Raw genomic sequence first — 21,268 nt, forward strand, 5'->3', positions numbered from 1 at the left:
ATAGTCCAAACTTTGGGTTGATTGCATGGAGTTCAACAGAGGATGTTTAATTCTGCAAACAATGATGAGATGTCACTATGTACCAGGGACGTGTTGCAATCCTCTACCATATTCTGCCTTCCTTTTTCCTTGTCCACATTGTCTACAATATTTATGAGGGTAGAAGTTTGGTTGTATATGTGACAAAGGCCATCGTAACAGTGGCTTAAGCAGATGAAAGCCTATTTCTTGCTCACATAAAAATCTGATCTGGAATGGATGCTGTATAAAGTAGCTAGGGTGCCAAGCTGCTTCTATCACGCTGCTTTTTGATCCTTAGGATATTACTCTCTTCCTCGTCATCTAAGATGGCCATCCAAATATTCATTTTCTAGCCAATGTGAAGGCCAGGGAAGGGCTTACCTTTTCTCTCTAAGAAACAGGCTGTATGTTGCAGTCTCACTTCCACTCTCATCCCATTGGTCAGAACTTAATCACATGGTCGTACCTGGCTGAAGGGAAGCCTGGGAAATGTAGTCTTTTATTCTGGTAGTCCAAGTGACCAGCTAAAAGTATTCTTAAGAAGAACAAGGAGGGGAGAATGGATTTTGGTTGGCAAATAGCAGTCTCTACCATACCCCTCCTTCTGTTTCAGCTCCAGGAAAACAAGTCCTGGTTGGTTCTCTATAGCCATTGGCTTCCCAGGTTTATGAAGTTCCATTTCTAGGAAAGGTGGCAAAGCAGGATCTCCCAGAAATTCTCAGGATTCTGTGAAAGACTGAAAATCAGAATCTTTGGTGTGGAGGTCACAGTGATAAAAATACTTGTCGTTTATTTGGGGCTTACTATTTGTTTGCTAGGCATATGTTAACATGCATTCTCTTATTTAATTTTCAGATGAATCCTAGGGGGCAGGTATGATTATTAATTCCCAATTTACAAACCAAGTTTTCCAAAGAGATGAAATAACTTCCCAAGGTTGTACAGTGATTACAGGGTGAAGCTACTACCTATTTATCTTAGTGCACTGGAGCCTGAGGTCATTGCCCACTCACTTTAATGCCAGACAGACCAGAGTTGCTCATTAACACTTCATAAAGCCCTCTCATGTTCCTTATAATAACCAGACATTTCTAATTATAACTTGAGCAGCAAGTGTTGTTTAAGATAGGTTGTGAGCCCCAAGTTGAAGGGATGGCTTTTATACCGTGTTTGCTGAGTATAAGCTCAGGTCAGACAAAATATTGGGTGACCAAATTGGCAAAGACTGTTGTCCCTGTATTTCATTTTGCTGTCAGCAGTGCTCTTGGTTTATTTTCTTTTCCATGAGGAAGCTGAGGCACAGGGATGTCACAGGATTTATTACACATGGTAATGTTGGGATTTGCTCCACATTGGTCTGATGCCAAGCTGGAAATATTAATTCTGCTGCTGCCTCATGTTCATTAATCTAGGGGGGGCCTGGACTTCTATTTCCTCATGTCCTGGAGTCTCTCAGCATGTCCTGGGACCTGGGACCTGGTTCCAGGCCTGAGTTTGCCAGCCTTGCTATGTCTGGTTAGAGATGACAGGTTAGAGATCACAGGCTTTTCTGGACTCTGTTTTGCTTATAGCTTTGCTTTTTAAATTTTGTTTTGTTTTTATTTTCTCCTATAAATATGGCAGGTGGATTATGAATACAAATGTTAACATTGGGGCACTCAATGAGGAAAGGATGTCTCTATGGTTAACTCTCTTTTCCAACTCCGAATCACGATATGTAGACCACAGGAAGGGGCAATGGAAACCTTGATATTTAAGAATAACAAGTGTTCCGTGAATTGGGTGGTGGGGCACCTTTCTAGAAGATGAGAAAGAATAAATTATGCAAAGAACCAGGTAGAGGTTCTTAGCAGGAGGACAGCAAAAGCAAATGCCTTAAGTGCAGAAATGAAAAAGAGGCAAGAAATAAACAAATACCATGTTTGAGCCTTACATATTTTGGAATTTATTGGTTACGGAAGGGGAGACAGAAGCTCACTATTAGCAATGACTCCCCTCCCCTGAATCAACGGCAATTTTTGGACAGGCCTCAATAATGCTAGGAGTAAGTGCCTCACGCTTGTCAAATCTACTTTGCTTAGGTATGTTTGGAAAAATGATCAATGTCCTTGGTGAAGTGTTACTCTCTTTTGCTTCATTAAACTCACCTTAGGAAGTGGTTAAATTGATAGTGTTTTGTTCATTCGTTTGTTTGTTTTTCAGAATTCTCTTCACGTCTCCCAGAGGCTTTGAACATAAGATACAGTGCTGTTTTTGATATTAGCAGTGGTTTATAAAAATATTTAAGTCACTCTTTCCTCTTAACATCCATACAAATACTTAGAGGGGTAGAAATTAGAAGATTATATCAGAATTTCAAACCTGGGATTTATAGAAAATTGGAGGGTACTCAAAGGATGTTCTATTGGCAGAAGAGTTGAGTTGCTCTGAGAACAACGGCAGATTCATTTATTTACAGTGGTTACAGACTCACAGATGTGCTCACACTGGCCACAATCCATCCATCACTAGCAGATTTGAACATTGTTCCAGTTTGGGCATTTGGGTTCTCAATCTAATGTAATTCACCTGCTCATATTAAGAATTTTAACATACCAAGAAGTGTTTTTTAAAAAAACAAAAACAACACTATCCCCCAAATTAATAGTGGGAATTGAATAGTACATTTTGGCCTTATTACTCATCTGAGCTCAGTAGAGATCTTTGGATATGCTTCCGATAACAGTAAAAATAACAGCTTGGTGAAATAAATGGACTCGTAGGTGGAGAACCAAAGTTCGGAGAGGAGTTTTATCTTCTGATTGCATTGCTCTTTGGCATAATGGTTTTGGAATAAAAACCATCACTGCTTTATTTTTACTTTATAAAGTACTTCTAGGATATCATTTTACTTCAGCTTTACAATTGCCTTATAAACTGGGTATAATTGTCTTCATTTTACAGCTGAGGAGTCTGAGGCTCAGAGTGGTTAAGTGACTTGCCCAAGGTCACAGCATAGCAAGCAGGTGAGAGAATCAGGATTCCAACCCGTATGTTATTATATAAATTGTCATAACTCCTGAAAACATAGTAGCTTTAAAACCTTGAAAAGCATCAGTGCCATCTTTAGAACAATGACTTAGGATTTTTTTTTCCTCCATGGATACTGCTTTAAATGTTTGAGGAAATAACTGCAAATTTTGTTTCTTCCTAACCCCAATAATGCTCTCTCCAATGTCCCTCAGCCCAGAATTTCTTGTGACTATTTGATTTTTTTTTTCTGAAGCTTCAGTCTTTAATATTGCCTTCTGTTCGATTATATCACGTCAAAGGCAGAGCCTAGAGAATCATTATTAAGGATTTGTAGGTTGTTTGCATGACTTTTTAAAGTAAAAAGGATAGATATGAATAGAAATAAATAAAATTATTTTGCAAAGTAACCATAAGGCTTCAGCCATGTCTGTATATAATTTATTCACTATAAAAAGTTCTACTGAAGATATATTTTGACTTAGATAACATAATTGATAAAAAGATGGCAAATTTATTGTTAGGTTAATATAACTATCCCTTCTTTGGAGAGGGTGATAACGAAACTGTCCAAAGAAAAAGATGCCCAGATGAGATTATACTTGGAAAATTTTGTAGGCAGATACACAAACTGCAAGTATAACATGTAAGCATGTTTGACAGGAGAAGTAGGAGAACATGGGTTACAAAATCCTGAAGCTTGACAGCCTCTGGCAAGGTGGTAAATAATGTGAGATCTTTTAAAATGGCTTTCTTGAGATAAAGCACAGAATGTAGTGCATGCAACTTTCAGAATTGTTGCTGGAGACAGCAAAAATACTCTTGAGACAGTGCAGGCTACCGAGGAAAATACGTACAGTGATCCAGAAGAAAGTGAGAGCATGGGCTATTGGGAGAACTGCAAAGAGTTTCCCTGGGACTGGGGCAAAGATGGGTGAAGGAAGAATGCAGGAGGTGAGAATGGGAAGGAAAGCGGTTCCCAGGTCATTCAAGGCTTTGTAAACCATGTAACCCTGTGGCCCTAAAAGTTTCCATGAACAGGAGTGATAAGATAAAATTTGTATTTTAACGCACCTCATCCCTCTGGAGAGAATTGAAGGGGTCCAAAGCTGTTAGGAGGCTAGAGATGGAAATGGCCTGAACCGAGTAAGATACTAAGTAAGGAGTAGTTGGTGTGTAGAAAGGTGGGTTGGATTTGGGTTTTGCCTATAGGAACAGTGGGAGGAAACAAGGTACTTCTCAGATTTCTTTGTATCTACCCATTCTTACTCCATAACCTCCTATGCTGTAAAATGATGGTAATGGTAACAATGACTATAAAATTTGAAGGCCTATTATATTATAGGCGTGAAACTTCTCATCACCTACAAGATAAAATTCAAGTCTTAAAGGGGCATACAAGCATTCCATAATACGCTTCTTGCCTATCCTACCACCCTTTGTTAAATGCCCTGTGCAGTATTGCTGACCAATTTATAGTTCAGAATCTGAGGTCAGAATTAACAATATGTATTGAGCCAGATAAATCAACTATGTCTGTCCTTTTTTTTTCTTTAGACAGAGTCTCATTCTGTCGCCAGGCTGGAGTGCAATGGCACGTACAGTATAGGGCTGTAAAGCATTTAGGATAATGCCTGGTACATAGTAGGAACTCAAATCTTAGATGATTTTAGGTATGATTTGTTATTTTTAGTAGCGGAATATTAGAATACTACTACTACCACTACGTACAAAGCCCTGTGCTTGGCACTGTGTATGGAGTCTTCTTTGACTCACCCCATCTTGCCTTCTAGGAGTTTGCAGGCAATGTGCATATGCTTAAAGATTTCAAGAAGGGAAACTGGGGAGTGGTCAGTCAACAGGCAGTCACTTGAGATTACTGCCAAATGCAGGGAAAGAGGAAAGAAGGCACTTGCAGGTGGCCAACTTGTTAGATAATAGTCCCTCACCCCTGGGCTTCTGGGGCAAAAATGAAAAACAGAAGCCATGGTGGAGATTAGAATGCTTCTGTTCTACCAATGCCGCCATTAGTGGCAGCCAAATACTTAAACTCCATGTCTAGTTTGGTGGGACTCCTAACAGACCTTGCCTTGTAGTATTAATAAATCACACAAATCACAATTTTTAACACTCACATTGTATAGACTCTGTGAGTCATGGAGTCACCCAGAGTTCATGGGACCTTGGAGAGCAGCAAATTCCACCTCCACATTTTATAGAAAGAGACTTTGTCCAGAGAAGGAAAGCCATATGCTTAAGGGCACACTGGTATTTGGAACTTGAACTTTGTTGGTTAACCTTATGGGTCAGATCATGCAGATTCCCAAATGCCTGGACCCTTGCCTGGGAGGGAGTAGACTCTCAATATGCAAGGGTGCTGAGAGGAGGGATGATGGCTCCACTGTTGTGCTGCCCTCATTGTATTTGGTGAGTCCAGGCTCCTGCTCTCATCAGAAGAACAGCATGGTAGCTGCTGGAGGAAGAGTTGGCCTCCCTCAGGATGTAGCCATTTCTGCTGCCTGATTTGTATTGGGCAAGGTCTTGCTTGGGCCCTTCCGTAGCTACAGCCATCTATGTGCTATTGGCGATTGCCCTGAGACCTCTACTCTCTGTCAAAAAGAGGTAAGGAAGAATGTGATAGTGAAAAGGCATGAGATTTAGAGCCACACAGATCTGGTTTGTGTTCTGACCCCAGTGTTTCTTAGAGATGTGACCTTTATCCAGTCATTTAACTTCACTGAGCCTCAGTTTTCTCCTCCATAAAATGGGCATGATAATATCCACGTCAGCAGATTGTTGTAATGATTAAGTGTGATGATCTATATCAAGCATTTGGCAGATAAAAAGTGTCCAGTGAATGGTAGCTCCTCTGCCTCTCTCTCTGACCCTGCCTGACCTTCATTTAGGGCTGTCTGTCCTCTGTCACACAGTGTGGCATAGGGCTGTGGCTGTGTTATTGCACTTTCTATTTATCAGAAGCTACTGAGGGATGTTGAAAGATGTAGACTTTAGGCTCTACTCTCAGAGATTCTGATTTGAAAGAAATCTGAAAATCTGCATTTTTTAAAACAGGCACCCCAGGCTATTTTGATGTGTAGCCTGGTACCTAGGCTGATACTTAACCTTGGGAACCTCTTGCACCACTTTGCCAGACCTCTTAGTTTGGGCAGATTATGCAACCTCTCTGAACCTCATTTCTGCACCCATTAACTGGGACTGATAGCCTTTTTATTAAGGTCCTTTTCAGGGTGAAATGAAACAGTGTGTGTGAAGCATCTTGCATGAACCTAGCACACAGTGGGAGCCTGGTGAAGACTGGATTCCCCCAGAACAACCATGTTTGCTTGTACAGTTACGCTATACAGGAATGGGCTTGTTCCAGGGTTTGAGTGAAGACTGATACCAGACACCAAAGGGCTGCATTGCCCTCTTCCAATCTATAAGCTAGCCGTGGTCCTGGTTCCTTCTTTGGAAACCAAACCCTTTCAATGTATCATTCTTACCATTCTGTGGATTTTACACAGGGCATATTGTTCATGATGGAAAGCCACCTGCTTGCTTGTCACCTGCATTTTTTGGAGACCGTTTTTATGGTTACTAGTGTCTGTCTTTGAAATTTCAGCACCTGTGAGCTCTGATTGTGTTACCTGGAATCTAAAAGGCAGCAGAGGAGACCAGATGCTGCTAATGACTTTTCAGCTCTTTCGGCCATAGTTTTCTCAAAGAAAAAAGGATGTGACCCTGGGTTTGTCAGCACTGATGTACTTTCACACCGCAAAGGGACTTGACAATGGGCAGGTTTCCAAGTCTGTAGAGTGGTTCTTTGGGGAAGATGGAAAGCATATTTACAGTTTGGTTCTTCGGGCTCATGCTCTTTTCCCACCTCCTGTGCTCTACTGCCACTACCCCTGGAATGCTGGTGCATGTGGCTGTTGAACATGAGAGTCAAAGACAGCAGCTATTGACCCTAAAGGCTGCGTGTGCCTGTGGGGTGGGTGGGATTGGGCAGCAAGGAGAGGCTGAATTAGGAAAGAGCATCTTGAGCCACTGTCATCATCCCTTTGTGAGGAACCACGATCATAACTGGACTGCAGTTTTCCACTCCTGCCTGTTCAAGCCTTAGAAACTAGTTTTCATTAATTTCTTTGCTACGCAGTGAATGCGTAGCAGTTTTCCACTCCCGGGTGGCTGTTCTTGAAAATAACCTTAGATTAATGCAGAGCAGACATCAGGCCAAGGTCTGGCTTTTTTGTTCTCCAGCAGTGCTTTTGGGTTTGACTGTTTCCTTTTATTTTTTAAGCTTTTAACAAGTATAATAGGAGGTAGCAAAATGTTGTCAGTGGAGCACAGGCTTTGGAGTAAGACAGACCTAGGGAAGAGTTTGGCTGTATGACCTAAATTTTTGTGTTTGGTCTTGCTGTGGGCTGAATATTTGTGTCCCCCTCTTTCCCAGATTCATATGCTGAAACCTAATCCTTAATCGGTAATATTTGGAGGTAGGGCCTTTGGGAGGTGATTAGGTTATGAGGGCAGAGTCATCATGAATGGGATTAGTGCCGCTATAAAAGAGGGCCCCAGAGAACTTGCTTGTCTCTTTCACCATGGGAAGATACAGGGAGAAGACGGCCTTCTATGAATAAAGAAGTGGGACCTCACTAGGTACCAAATCTGCAGGCACCTTGATCTTGGACATTCCGGCCTCCAGAACTGTGAGGAATACATTTCTGTTGTTAATAAGCCACTCAATTTATAGTATTTTGTTATAGCAGCCCAAATGGTCTAAGACAAGTTCTCAGTTTGCTGCTCTGTAAAAGGGGGATAATCAAACTTACCTGGCAACATAATGTGAAGATTAAGTAAGATAATGGACATAAAGCTTGTAGTCTAGTTCCCAGGGATCAGAGGGTGTTTAATAAGTGATGGCTACTGCTGTTATCATCTTGCTGCACTTCAGTGCAATTCAAATTGGTTTAAAAGTGAATAGAAACTGTTGGTTTCTTGACAGATTCAATTCAGTTCAATTAAGTGTCCTTTTTTAGATGGCTTACCCTGGTAAGTGTCATGCTGAGTACTTGATACAGATAGAAATTAAGCACCGTCTTCTCGCTAAGCTCTTCTTGTGTATTCTCAATTAATTTTGTGTTGCAGCTTTCAAAAAAAGCATCTCCTCACCCTTTCCAGTGATTCTAAATTTCTTTATCTACTCCTTTGAAGGTTAGTTTGACTTTCAAGGCTTTTGAGATCTGAGCATCATTCACCGTTGCGGTCTTACCTCTCACCCTTCTCTAATATACCCTCTATGTCCACCCATTGCTGTGAGGAAACACCATAATACCTTGGCTCTAGTATGTACCATCGCCACTGCCTGATACACATTCCTCTCAATTTCAGAGTCTTCCTCCTTCCTCCTGTGTAGTGGAGACTGCAATACTCATCTGTCAGTGTTGGATGAGAATTTATGCATGTAATTTTTTTGTCTGAAGAGCAGATGGAACCACACAGACCAGACTGCAGGAAAGAGAAGAGACAACACAGTAGACTACCTTACCCGTGGTTTCACTTTCCAAGGTTTCAGTTATCCACTGCCAACTGCGGTCTGAAAGTATTATGAAAATTCCAGAAATAATCCATTAAGTTTTAAATTGTATGCCATTCTGAGTAGCGTGATGAAATCTTGCACCATCTTGCTTGGTCCTGCCTGGGATATGCATCATCTCTTTATCTAGCATCTATGTTACTGCCTATTAGTCACTTAGTAGCCATGTAAGTGATAAGACTGACTATCTTGGTTATTGCAGTGCTTGTGTTCAAGTGACCCTTATTTTACTTCATAATGACCCCAAATCACAAGAGTAGTGATGCCAGCAACTTGGATATGCCAAAGAAAAGCTGTAGAGTGCTTCCTTTAAGTGAAAAGGTGAAAGTTCCTGACTTAATAAAAAAAGGAAAAAAATGGTATTCCGAGGTTGTGTAGATCTATGGTAAGAATGAATCTTTTATCTGTGAAATTGTGAAGAAGGAAAAAAGGAATTCATGCTAGTTTTGCCGTTACATCTCAGATGGCACATGTTATGGCCACAGTGCATAAGTGCTTTATTAAGATGGAAAAGGCTTCAATTTGTGAGTGGAAGACATGAACAGAAACGTGTTCCAATTGATGGCAGTTGGGTTCAGTATTATCTGTGGTTTCAGACATCCACTGCAGCTCTTGCAGTGTATCCTCTATGGATAAGAGGGGACTACAGTACTAGCATCTGCATTGGCCAGATGCTAAGTAGAAACAGAAGCTGCCTTGAACTTAGGGAGGCCCTGGGTGTACAGTGATTTTTCTATGCCATTTGTGGCGCCATTTCTGTAGCTCACCAGGGTGCAGCCTGCAGAAGGAAAGCCACACAGCTCTTTCCTCCCTCCAGGGGCCCTTACAATAATGAATGATGGCAAAGAGTCGAAGATAGGATGATGATAATGGCTATTTTTTATTAAGCACTTCTTGTAGATATATGCGCATGTGTGTATTTCATTCTTAATAAGTATTATCGCAAAACTGAGGTTCAGAGAGGTTGCATCACACCCTTAAGCATGAAGAAGATAGGGAGGGTGGCTATAATAATAGTGACAGTCCTCCAAAGTGTGACATCAGACTCTTCTGATGGTTGGGCAACTACTGTGCCAGGGAAATAATTATCTGTCTCCTTAGCAACCCCCAATATTTGGCTTAGTTGTCATTGGTGCATTTCAGTTATCTTCATGTCGGTAAAGAAATAGGTCTCAGGAAATTTAATCCAGCTAGCAGTGCTATGCCTAGAATTCAATTAACTCCATGATTTGCAATTAATGAGCCCTCATGCCAAGATTGAGGTCATAGCATTAATCTTACTTTTATTTTAGGATTTCCACTGTCATGATTTACAGCAAAATCCAGCCAATATTGTCAGGATTATTGGAGCATAATTAAGCCAGAAAGACAGGCAGAACCGTTGGTTAACATGGGAGCCAGGGAGGGACCTCATACCTTTGCTTGGTAAGCCTGCCTCAGGCAGGATGGGTCTACATATGAGGATTTCCATCTAAGGACTGTTTCCCAGATGCCTGATCTCTATACATTTCAAATCCCCATCCAAACTCCAAAGAAAATATTTCTGAGTCCCAGTTGGTGAGCCCTTGTGAGTTATGTTGTTAATTCAATGCTACCACATCCACCTCCACCTCAAGTTGCCATTTACTAAGTTGTAAATGTAACAGACAGTGAGTGGGCTTTTACAGACGATGGATTAAATAGTTGTGATGATTCTATGAGGAAGGTATCGTAGGCCTTCTCTCGGTATAAGGTTATACAGCAAGTAAGTGGCCTTTCCACTGAACTGATGGAAGGATGTGGCAGTTCCTAGCTGCAGACCATTTTTGTGCTTCTCTCCCTTTCGTGTGTGTGTGTGTGTGTGTGTGTGTGTGTATTTTGTCCATTAGGATCTCCTCTACTTTCCCATATAGAAATAAGAAGGCAGGCATGCATAGGCAAATATTGTTTATGATTGCCTTCTAGGTGACAAATGCTCATCCATCATTATCTCATTTAATCATCATATACATGGGAGGAGGATATTATCTGCCTCCATTTTACAGTTGAGAAAACTGAGGCTTAGAGAGATTTACTAGTTTGCCTGCTGTTACACAGATAGGAAGGAAGGACAATCAGTGTTGTGAATGCGGGTATGCTTGTTTGCAAATCCTAGGTTCTTTTAATCACAACAAGCTAGTACTAAATAAATGCTTTTTTTCTTTTCCTGGTTCTCCAGGAGTGGTTATTATTGAGTCGAGAATTTTTGGCAAAAGTAACACGTGGAGAGTCATTTTTTGAGTGGAAGGAGTCTGAAGAGAGGGTAGGAACCAACCTCCTACTACCCACCAGGTAAGGGTGTGCTTTTGGCCTTTGGGATTTAGCTCATGTCTTCTGTATGTAGAGTGCAGATAGATCCAGGTAGGCCACCCTGTCTCGCCAACCAAGCAAAGAAATCAACCCCTCCCATTGACTTTACTTTTGCTCAGCGTTTGGTTTTTCCACAAGAGAGTGTAGTGGCCAGACGTTTATGAGAAGGTCTCCATAAGCCAAGTCCACACCGGAAACTGAACCTACAGCTAGCAGTAGCTTTCTTTGCCCTTGAGATCAGTGAAACAGAGGAGTAGTGGGTTCTCTTTGCACTTAGGTAGCAGATTTTCCTCCAAATGCTTGCTGTGGGTTTTTTGGTTTTCTCCTAGAATTCACCTTCAGACTGTATCTGCCTTCCCTGTGTAGTTAGCATTTAGAAGTGTCCTCACTGAGTTTGCTTAGCCTCATTGAACATTTTTATGCCTGGCATGGCTTACTAGAGACTGCCTATTGGAGGTTCCTACTAATACAATTATTTGATAAATAGATACTGAAGGACTGCCTTGAAATTTTCTACGGCTGGCTTGGGATGGAATACTTGCTTTTGAAATATGCCCTAAAGTGTACTATCCTTGGGGAAATCCACTTGTCTCGGGCAATATTAATCTGCTCTGTGAACAGCTTCTTGGAAATTTGCTGATAATCCTTTTTTTTTTTTTTTTTTGTCATTCAATATGTCAGTGTGAGAGAGTAAGAGAATTTGGTAAAAGTTCTTACTTTTTAGCTTGACCTTTTGAGGTCTGAGGAGCAGTCTCATCTTCCACCCCTCTCTAATAATACACCTTCAAGTTCTCTGAGAAAACAGCATGATATCCTGGTTCCAGTATCTATTATAGTTGGTGCCTTAGGCAACTTACCTTCTGTTTCAGAGACACCACTCCACCCTTCCTCATCTGCTTAGGGGAGACTGTAATACTCATCTTTCAGTGCTGGGTGAGCCTAGCATGTTCCCTAGTACGCTTATAATCAGAGCTCAGTTATGATCCTTTCACTTTTATGTCTGTCCTTGACGTGATGGTCTCAACCTTTGCTTGCTCTCCAACATTATTTTGTACTAAATAATGGGCTAAAATGCCCTTCAGCCCATTTCCATCCAAACTGCAATTAAGACATCACCTCTGCCATAAGCCATCCTCTTTCCTATTTCCAACAACCTTCAACACTGCCCCCACTCCACCACCCCTGCCTGCCACACACACACAGACACACATAGGCTGGAAATAAGCTCCTCAGAATGCTTATCTACTTTATATGCACCTTTATAATAATACTTGGTATGTCTAAACAGTAGAATATCAACTAATAATTATAATGCAGCACTATGAGAGATATGAGAGAAAAAATATTAATGACTCAGAAGACTATACTTCATTGCTAAGTGGAAATATGGCAGGTCCAAATCTATACACAGTATCATCTTTATTTCTATGTATGTGGACACACAACACAAAATGTGTATATGTCCGTATACACAAAAACAGAACTAAGAATGTAAGGATATATAGTCTCCAAAATGTTAACAGTGGTACCCTTGTTTATTTTATTCTCTGTCTTAATTCCATCTTCTTTGGTTTCAGTAGACCTCAGGGGCAGAGAAGTGAGTTAATCATACTGCTTTGCAGTCTTTATACAGCACAAGGCCCCGTCTGGTTTTATTCTAGATTTTCTTTTTTTTACTTCGTCAGCCTCAATTCTATCCTCCTCACCCAGTCATTTGGTTTCTTTCTAGTGCTCTTTATATATGTCCTTAAGTGTGCCAAATTTTCCACATTGATTATGAATGTCTTCTATATTATAGATATATATGATATTATTGTGTAATGCAACCTATTTTAATGTATAAAAATATCAAAATATAGGTAATGTTTATATTTATATCTGAATGAAGCCTTTTTTCATAAAGTAGAAACTGGAATTCATGTCTCTGCTTTTTACCTCTTTTCCCCCTTTTCTCCCCTCCCCTCAATCCTGCAATCACACACGCATACATGTGCGCACACATGCACAAACACACACACGCACACATGCACACATAATGAAGATTTTCTTGACCAGTTGTACTTCCAGTTCCAAAATCTCAGGATTCCTTGTTGCATATATTGGTTGATTCCCTCCCTTGAGCTCTCTGATATGTGGTTTTGTATGAAATTTTTAACATGACTTTTCTCAAGTAATTGAGCTCCTCCTAGCTTTTAGCATAGTACAGCAGAGTCTGAAAAGAGAATGACCAATGGCAATGCAGACAGCCTTATTGGACTAAGAATGGCATTTTCTGGTGATTCGTATGTTTGCCTTATCTTTCCCAGTCTAGGCCCTATTCAAGCATATGGCAAAAGGGACATACCATTTGCAGTGAGAGCAATATTTGTTTCCTTGCCCTGCCAGCTACTAGCAAGCTAAGTGACTTGAGCCTTAATTTCATCATTATGCTTTCAGGCATTTCAATGAATCTTAATTGACACCCAAAAATATGCATTTTTTAACCTTTTGAAATTTGTTGATACTTATTTTATGCCCCAGCATATGCAAACACTTGATAAGAAGGTTTGTTCTTCAGTTGTTGGTTGCAGTATTCTATAAATGTCAGTTAGGGCAATGTAGTATTGTTGTTCAAATGTTTTCTTCCCATACCAATATTTTGTCTACTTGTTCTTAAAAAGTCTGCATTTGTCATTGTGGGTTTGTCCCTTTATTTCTACTTTTCTGTTCATTTTTGCTTCATATACTTAGAAGCTGTGTTATTAGGTGAATATATTTAGAATGATATCTTAGGGAGTAATTGACCCTTTATTATTATGAAACATTACTTCTTAACTCTGTAATATTCTGTTTTGAAATTAATTTGTATCATGTTAATATAGGCCTACCTGCTTTCTTTGGCTTACCATATGATTAATATTTTCTCATCCTTTACTATTAACCTATCTGTAACTTTGTAATTAAAGTACATCTCTAGTAGACAGCATATAATTTGTGTTTTTTTAAATTCAGTCTGATAATCTCTGTCTTTTAATGATAGTGTCTGGTCTATTTAGATTTATTATAATTATTAATATAATTGGGATTAAGTCTACTCTCTTATTTGTTTCTAACTATTGCTTCTGTTTTTAGTTTCTCTATTCTTTTCAGCTTTGTTAGGATTAATCATATATTTTTAATATGAAATTTTAATTCTTCTGACTTTTTGGCTATATATATATGTGGTACATATATTTGTGTGTGTATGTTATGTGTATATATATAAATATACATATATTTATATATATATATTTGGTATGTGGTTTCTTCAGAGATTGCAATATTTATTCTTCACTTATCACTGTATACTTAAAATAAGAGAATGTTATAGCAGTGCAATTTCGCTTACCTTCTACCTATCTTTTGTGCTATTTTGTCATATATTTTTCATCTGTGTAATAACACCACAATACAATGTTGTTATTTTTGCTTGTAACAGTTATCTTTCAGGTGCATTATATTCACCCAGACATTTACCATTTCTGGTACGCTTCATCCTTTCCTACAGATCTGAGTTTTCATCTGGTAACATTGCCGTTAACATTGAAGAACTCCCTTTAGCATTTCTTGTAATGCAGGTCAATTAGCCACACATTTTCCTGTGTTTTTAATATAAAATTTTGTTTTCAAAGGATTTTTTTGCTGTCTATAAAGTTCTTGGTTGATAGTTTTTTTCTATCAGCATTCTAAAAAAAATTCGTTTCATTGTTTTCTGACCTCCAATGTTTCTGATGAATGTTAGCCATTATTGACATTGTTGTTCCTCTGTATGTAATGTATCTTTTTCTCTATCAGCTACTAAGATTTTCTCTTTCTTTTTGTCATTGGCAGTCTTATTCTGATGTGTCTAAGGTGATTTTTTGTATATTTATCCTGTTTTGGGTTTGCTGAGTTACTTGGATCTGCAGCTATAGTTTTAACCAGGGAAAATGTTGATTCTCTAGGAAACATTTGGCAATGTTTGGAGGTATTTTTGGTTGTCTTTGCTTAGAGTTCAGGTAGGAGAGGATATTACTTGAAATTAGTTAATAGAGGATAGGGATGCTGCTAAACGTTCTACAATGTCCACGACAGCCCCCCACAACAAAGAATTATCCAGTTTACAATGTCAGTAGTGCCAAGTGCCAAGGTTGAGACATTCTGATTGTGAGTTGAATTGTTTTTCCACCAAATGTTGTAAATAAAATAGTTTTTTCTGCTCAATTTTCTTCCTCCATCCCTTCTTAGACTCTGCTTACATGATGGCAAACTGCTTGCATGATGTTTCCTCACAGGTCACTGAGACTCTGTTTTTAATTTCTGTCGAACTGCCTTCAAGTTCATAACATTTTGTTTTGCAGTTTCCGATCTTCTGTTAAGCTCATTTAGCAAAATTTTCATTTCAGATATTATACTTTTCTTTTTTTTTAAATTATTTTTTATTATTATACTTTAAGTTCTAGGGTACATGTGCATAACGTGCAGGTTTGTTACATATGTATACTTGTGCCATGTTGCTGTGCTGCACCCATCAACTCGTCAGCACCCATCAACTCGTCATTTACATCAGGTATAACTCCCAATGCAATCCCTCCCCCCTCCCCCCTCCCCATGATAGGCCCCGGTGTGTGATGTTCCCCTTCCCGAGTCCAAATGATCTCATTGTTCAGTTCCCACCTACGAGTGAGAACATGCGGTGTTTGGTTTTCTGTTCTTGTGATAGTTTGCTAAGAATGATGGTTTCCAGCTGCATCCATGTCCCTACAAAGGACACAAACTCATCCTTTTTTATGGCTGCATAGTATTCCATGGTGTATATGTCAATTCTGCAGTTTTCTTCTTCTTTTTAAAAATATTCTTTGCCATTAGCTCATTAAGACTACCTCTTTGTTTAAGCCTTTGAACGTATATTAATAAGCTTAAAGTTCTTTTCTACTAATTCTAACATCTGGAGCATTTCAGGTTCTATTTCTATTTACTGCTCTTTTATTGTTCAATTTTTACTGCTCCTTTACATGTATAGTTTTATTTTTATTGTATCATAAACATTGTGATGATACTTTTTTAGAAGTCTGGATTACCATTTTCCTTGAAAACATGTTAAATTTTATTCTGGAAGACAGTTTAATTACTGACATATCCTTCTGGTCATTAGGCTTGATTTTATTCTTTGTTAAAATGGGTCTACTGTGGTTTTCAACTTAGTCCTAGGAATGCAGCCTTTACTCTAGGATGTAGTCCTTATTCCTAGTGTGGATGTGGCCTTTCTGATACAGAAACACTGAATATTCAACTAAATGCCTGAGGTGCTTAGCAAGAGCTTTCCATTTGGGCTATGCTAGAGCTCCAACATACGCCAGCATTTATAACCTCTGGTATATAGTGCTGGTTTAGTTCTCAAACCTGCATCAGGCAGTCTCTGCCGGGCCTTGTGAAGTCTTACTCTCTATATTCACAGCCTAGACCTCAGCCAAGTTCTCAGGGTGAATTTCCATGCAGTGTTTTTCCTCCCATCCCTCCAGCACCCCCATCCCTTATGACCACACTGTGCCTCTCCCTATTTTCTTTTATATTGTCCCACATATTCCAGCTTCTTAGCAGTTTTTGTATTTTGATCCCTGCCTTCACAGTTCAGCAGGACCACTATTCTACTTGGGCTCTAGATCATTTTATGGTAATAGGAAAGTCCTCCAGGCAAAAAGCTGGAGCAACTGTGAGGCTCACCTTGTGTGTTTTCTTTCTTTCAGAGATCTCAGTCCTTTTTAGACTGTTGTTTAATGCCTAAAAACAGATGTTTCATATAACTTATCTACTTATCACAGGAGCTCAAGTCCAATACCATTATCCTGGTGGGAAGTAGAAATCGGGAATATGCATTTTCAGTAAAGACCCCAGTTTCAGTAAATTCTGAAACTGATGGTTGTGGGATCGTATTTTAGAACTGCTGATGTAAATTATTTAAAGTAGTTATAAAGTGTTCAAAGTAGCCCCAGCTTTCTGAGGAATTGTCAGAGGATCTCTACTCTCCAGGAGGTCTAGGTATTTTATATTTAGCAAAGGATAGGACTTTTATCTGACATGTTTCTTGGTGTGAGATCCCTTTGAGTGTGGTGTATGTGTATGCGTATATTTGCTACAGTGCTGAGTTGTACTCTGTGTTTTCACCATCTTGTGTATAGACAATGCACAATAGAATACCACACCATAGCAGAATAATTTGATCAAATATACTGCAAGAATGAATCATCCATACATGTGTGTATGCACACACAGTTATATGTTTTTGTTTTTTTTTCTTAAGATGGAGTTTCGCTCTTGTTGCTCAGGCTGGAGTGCAGTGGCACGATCTCGGCTCACTGCAACCTCGGCCTTCCGGGTTCAAGCAGTTCTCCTGCCTCAACCTCCAAGTAGCTGGGATTACAGGTGTCCACCACCACACCCAGCAATTTTTTTTTGTATTTTTAGTAGAGACAGGGTTTCACCATGTTGGCCAGGTTGGTCTTGAACTCCTGACTTCAGATGATCTACCCGCCTCATCCTCCCTAAGTGCTGGGATTACAGGCATGGGCCACTGCGCCCGGCCTCACAGTTACATGTTAACACTTATAAAATGTTTACATTTTCAATATATAGTTTTATATGTAAATTTCAATAAGGCTGTTTTTTCAATAAGTTAAGTCATGGCAATGATTTGGGGAAGTCATTTTATTTTCCTGGTGCATCCATTTGAGGCATAGGGATACATTGCTAATATCCCATTGAGTATTAAAGTGTTATGAGTCTGGGTTGTTTCCTCTCATTGTCCAAGGGGGGCTTCCAGCTCTCTGACTGTTATGTTCCTGACTGTGCCTGATGAAATGAAAATCTTGTCTTCACACCGACATTTGGATATATCCTAACTAAGTAACCTGGTGAATGAATTGACCTCTTTGACTCTCTTTTGATTTAGGCTAGAAGTCCAATGCATTATCCATTGTGCCACAGAGCCTGCCTGCTTGCCTGAATTGACTTCTTTGAGACACAGTTTCCTTATCTGAAAAATAAGAGCAAAAATGTATTTCAGTTTTAATGTGTGGGATACTGTATATTCCTAGCATGGTGCCTAACATGTAGGAAGGCCAGTTTGGTATATGTGTAAAACATGTGTGTGTTGTATGTAGCACATAGCATATATACACTTACCTTGATCTTGTAAACAACAAACAATATCCATCCACAGCCACTGCTACTTTTCTGGAGAACAATAATTTGATCTTTCTCTCAGAAGTTGGCTTGCAATGGCAGCTCCAGAATTTCTGTCTTGGAGCTAAAAAAAGACAATCTTGCTGGAAGGGGAGGAGTTTGAGAAACACTTCTTAGAACTGCATATGCATAACAAGCATACTGGTCTTCTAAAATTCTACCTGTGTTGGGGGGTTATTTGGGAAGACTGATAGAGTTCTTTCAGTCACCCTTTGGTGTCTATATTGTCTCCCTTGTCTCTCTTTAATGGAACTGAAATGTTGAACAGAAAATTTTTGCCTTATTTTTCTCTTTGCAGTTTTTTTAAAGCAGGCCATCAGTCCTCTGCTATCTCTGTTCTCTATCATAGACAAGGTCAGATAATGGCAAGGACATTTTCTCTATTCCAGGGTGGTAATTAAGAGAGAAATGTCGTAGTCCATTTTATGCATTTTAAGCCCTGATCTTTTGATTAGAGAAGAGAGAAAAAAAACAATTGATGGCCACTCACTTTCTGGAGTTGAGGTTCTACGTGGTGTGCAGAACCCTTTCTATTTCTTCAGGTTTCTATTGGGGATTCTGATCTCATTGGATAGATTTGATTATTATTACTTCATAATGCTGAACCTTTTATTTGGTCCACATGTTGAAGAGTAAAGATTCCTTATTTAGACCCCTTTTCTCTGGCACATCATAAATACTTTGTTGAATCAAATTATTAGCAATATCCATGTAAAGTTTTATATGAGAGTTTATTGAGTAGAATTTGGATTGGCAACTGTAGCCTGATTTCCTTGATCCTTGAAGGAACAAAATGTGTTACATCCATTTGGCTAGAATTCCCCTAGCACCAACAGCCTGGTTATGAACACTGTGCCCTATCTTTATTTTACGCAGAGTCCATTTTGGTTTTAATGTAGTCATTACTTTGTATTTCTCATTTTTTTCTACTCTTATCAATCTTTTTTCATGTTGTTGATCCTTCTGGGAAAGAGGAGCTAGTATTGGTTTCTTAATTAGCTCCTCTTATCTCTTTGAAGATAAACATTTCCCATCAAATATTAGCCTTCTTTACAATAAAGCTCATGTTGTATTTCATGAAATCTCCATCTTTTAGACAGGCTTTCTCAGTGGGTGCAGTGTTGCAATCAGACATTCTGAAAAGCTTGAGGAGACAGTGAAACAGTGAAAGCATCTGGTCATATTTGCTACCTACAGTTAAGCAAAGACTAGGTCACTGCCAAAGTTGATCTGTTTGGTCTTCCTTGCTATCTCTGCCATTTTCTCTTTGGTTATTGCATTCCATAGCAGCTCAGTTTCACATACTTTTATTGAGTGCTTACTGTGTGCTATATATTGTACTTAGGGGGCTGTGAAGAGGCGTGAAACATGCTTCTTGCTATTAAAGACTCAGTAGCAAGTAATTGAGTTGAGGGGAGGTAGACTCATTCACAAGTAATTTTAATGCAAGCTGACTGCTCTGAGTCCTAGGATGGAGGGACAGAATGAGGTGGGAGAATGGAGGCATGAGAGACAAAAAGTACCTCTTGAAAGAGGCAGGATGGGGAGGTGAATAAGAGCAGAGGCTTTTGGTCCAGCCAAACCCAGCTTCATCTCATTCTGTTGTGACTGTTACTAAACTTCACCAAAACCTCAGTTTCCTCAGTGGGACTCCCACCTGCCACTGTGCTTAGTGCAAGGATCCAATTTAGTTGTTTATGGAAACTGCTTAGCTGAGTGTCTAGCCTAGAGTACATGTTTAGTAGATGGCCTTTGTATGAGGATGATAGCGTTAAACAATTTTAGAGGTGGAGGGGACTTAGGAAATCACTTAATTCATTCTCCTATGTTTATATTCTTTGAGACCCTGAGTTTGTGATTATCCCATAGCTTGGGAAAGAGCTGAGCCATCATAGTCTAGTACTTTTCCCATTAAGGTCCTGAAAAGTGAGTGTGGAAATAGTGCACATACAGATTTCATGGTGTCTGTAGTGATGACAAAAGCTTTAATAACTGGCACACTAGCATAATATAGAAATCAATATATATCAATGTAAACTATAACCTTTTATTCTGTAAATAAATACACACATGCACATGTATATTATCACTGTTTATAGCACAAATTACCACTTTAATTTCCAATTTTTTAATTGATTTTTGGACATTCTGAACAGTATTATTGTTACTAGCTGAATGATCTCCATCTGGGCCATGGTTTGACATGAGGAATGCCAGCCAAACCTTCCAGCAACTTCCCCATTAAATTGATTATTCTGGTTGGGCATAGTGGCTGACACATGTAATCCTAGCACTTTGGGAGGCCAAGGCAGGCAGATCACTTGAGCTCAGAAGTTTGAGAACATGGTGAAACCCCGTTGCTGCAGAAAATACAAAAATTAGCCAGGCATAGGTGCACCTTTGTAGTCCCAGCTACTCAGGAGGTGGAGTTGGGAGAATCGCTTGAGCCTGGGAGGCGGAGGTTGCAGTGAGCCAAGATTGGGCCACTGTACTCCAGCCTGGGTAACAGAGCCGTACCCTGTCTCAAAAAAAAAAAAAAAAAAAAAAAAAAAAAAAAAAAAAAATTATCCCAAGGGCCCTGGCATTTTATTGCAGTACAAAGAGGGCTGGGTGTGCTATTGACTTGTAAGAGCTGTGATGCTCTTGGATGCCTGTGCTTCCTATGTGGCCTGAATCCAGAAAGCCTGACTCATTGGCACCACCTGCTCTGTGGCCTCTGCCTGCCAGTGCTTAGCTCCGCTGGAACCTTCCGTGGATGCTACACATGCCCCTGCTTCTTCTGCCCTCTTGGTCTGTTGAGCAGCTGTGTCCAGGGCCACAGCTGTAGCTTGTACCACGTGCCACCTAGTACAGAAGTATTGCAATATTTCAAAAACCAGTACCACTGAATCTGAGTGAACCTGAATTTTAGTCCTGCAAATAACTCATAATAAGTCCTCCCACCAGGCACCAGGTCACGTCAAGATGAGAAGCAGAAGCTTCAGAGTGATAAAGAGGTTCACCTTTCTGTTAAACATTTGTTCTTTGAACTGTCAAAAGTGAAGAGTTTCCATGGACCATAGCGTGGATGCACCA

General features: G+C 39.7%; 1 protein-coding gene across 4 annotated transcripts in view; it reads left to right on the plus strand.

Moving 5' to 3' along the window:
- DNAJC6 (DnaJ heat shock protein family (Hsp40) member C6) overlaps nt 1-21,268 on the plus strand; it is a 158,703-nt gene that overhangs the window by 76,784 nt on the left and 60,651 nt on the right. Inside the window, exon 2 of one of the 4 annotated variants that reach the window (XM_025395998.1) lies at nt 10,824-10,936. The exons of the other annotated variants lie outside the window; for them this stretch is intronic. The gene's annotated coding sequence lies outside the window, so the exon portion shown is untranslated. The remainder of the gene's footprint in view (nt 1-10,823; nt 10,937-21,268) is intronic. 4 annotated transcript variants of the gene reach the window in all.

This window comes from Theropithecus gelada, chromosome 1 (genome assembly GCF_003255815.1).
Source record: "Theropithecus gelada isolate Dixy chromosome 1, Tgel_1.0, whole genome shotgun sequence".
In the NCBI taxonomy this organism is placed as follows: domain Eukaryota; kingdom Metazoa; phylum Chordata; class Mammalia; order Primates; family Cercopithecidae; genus Theropithecus; species Theropithecus gelada.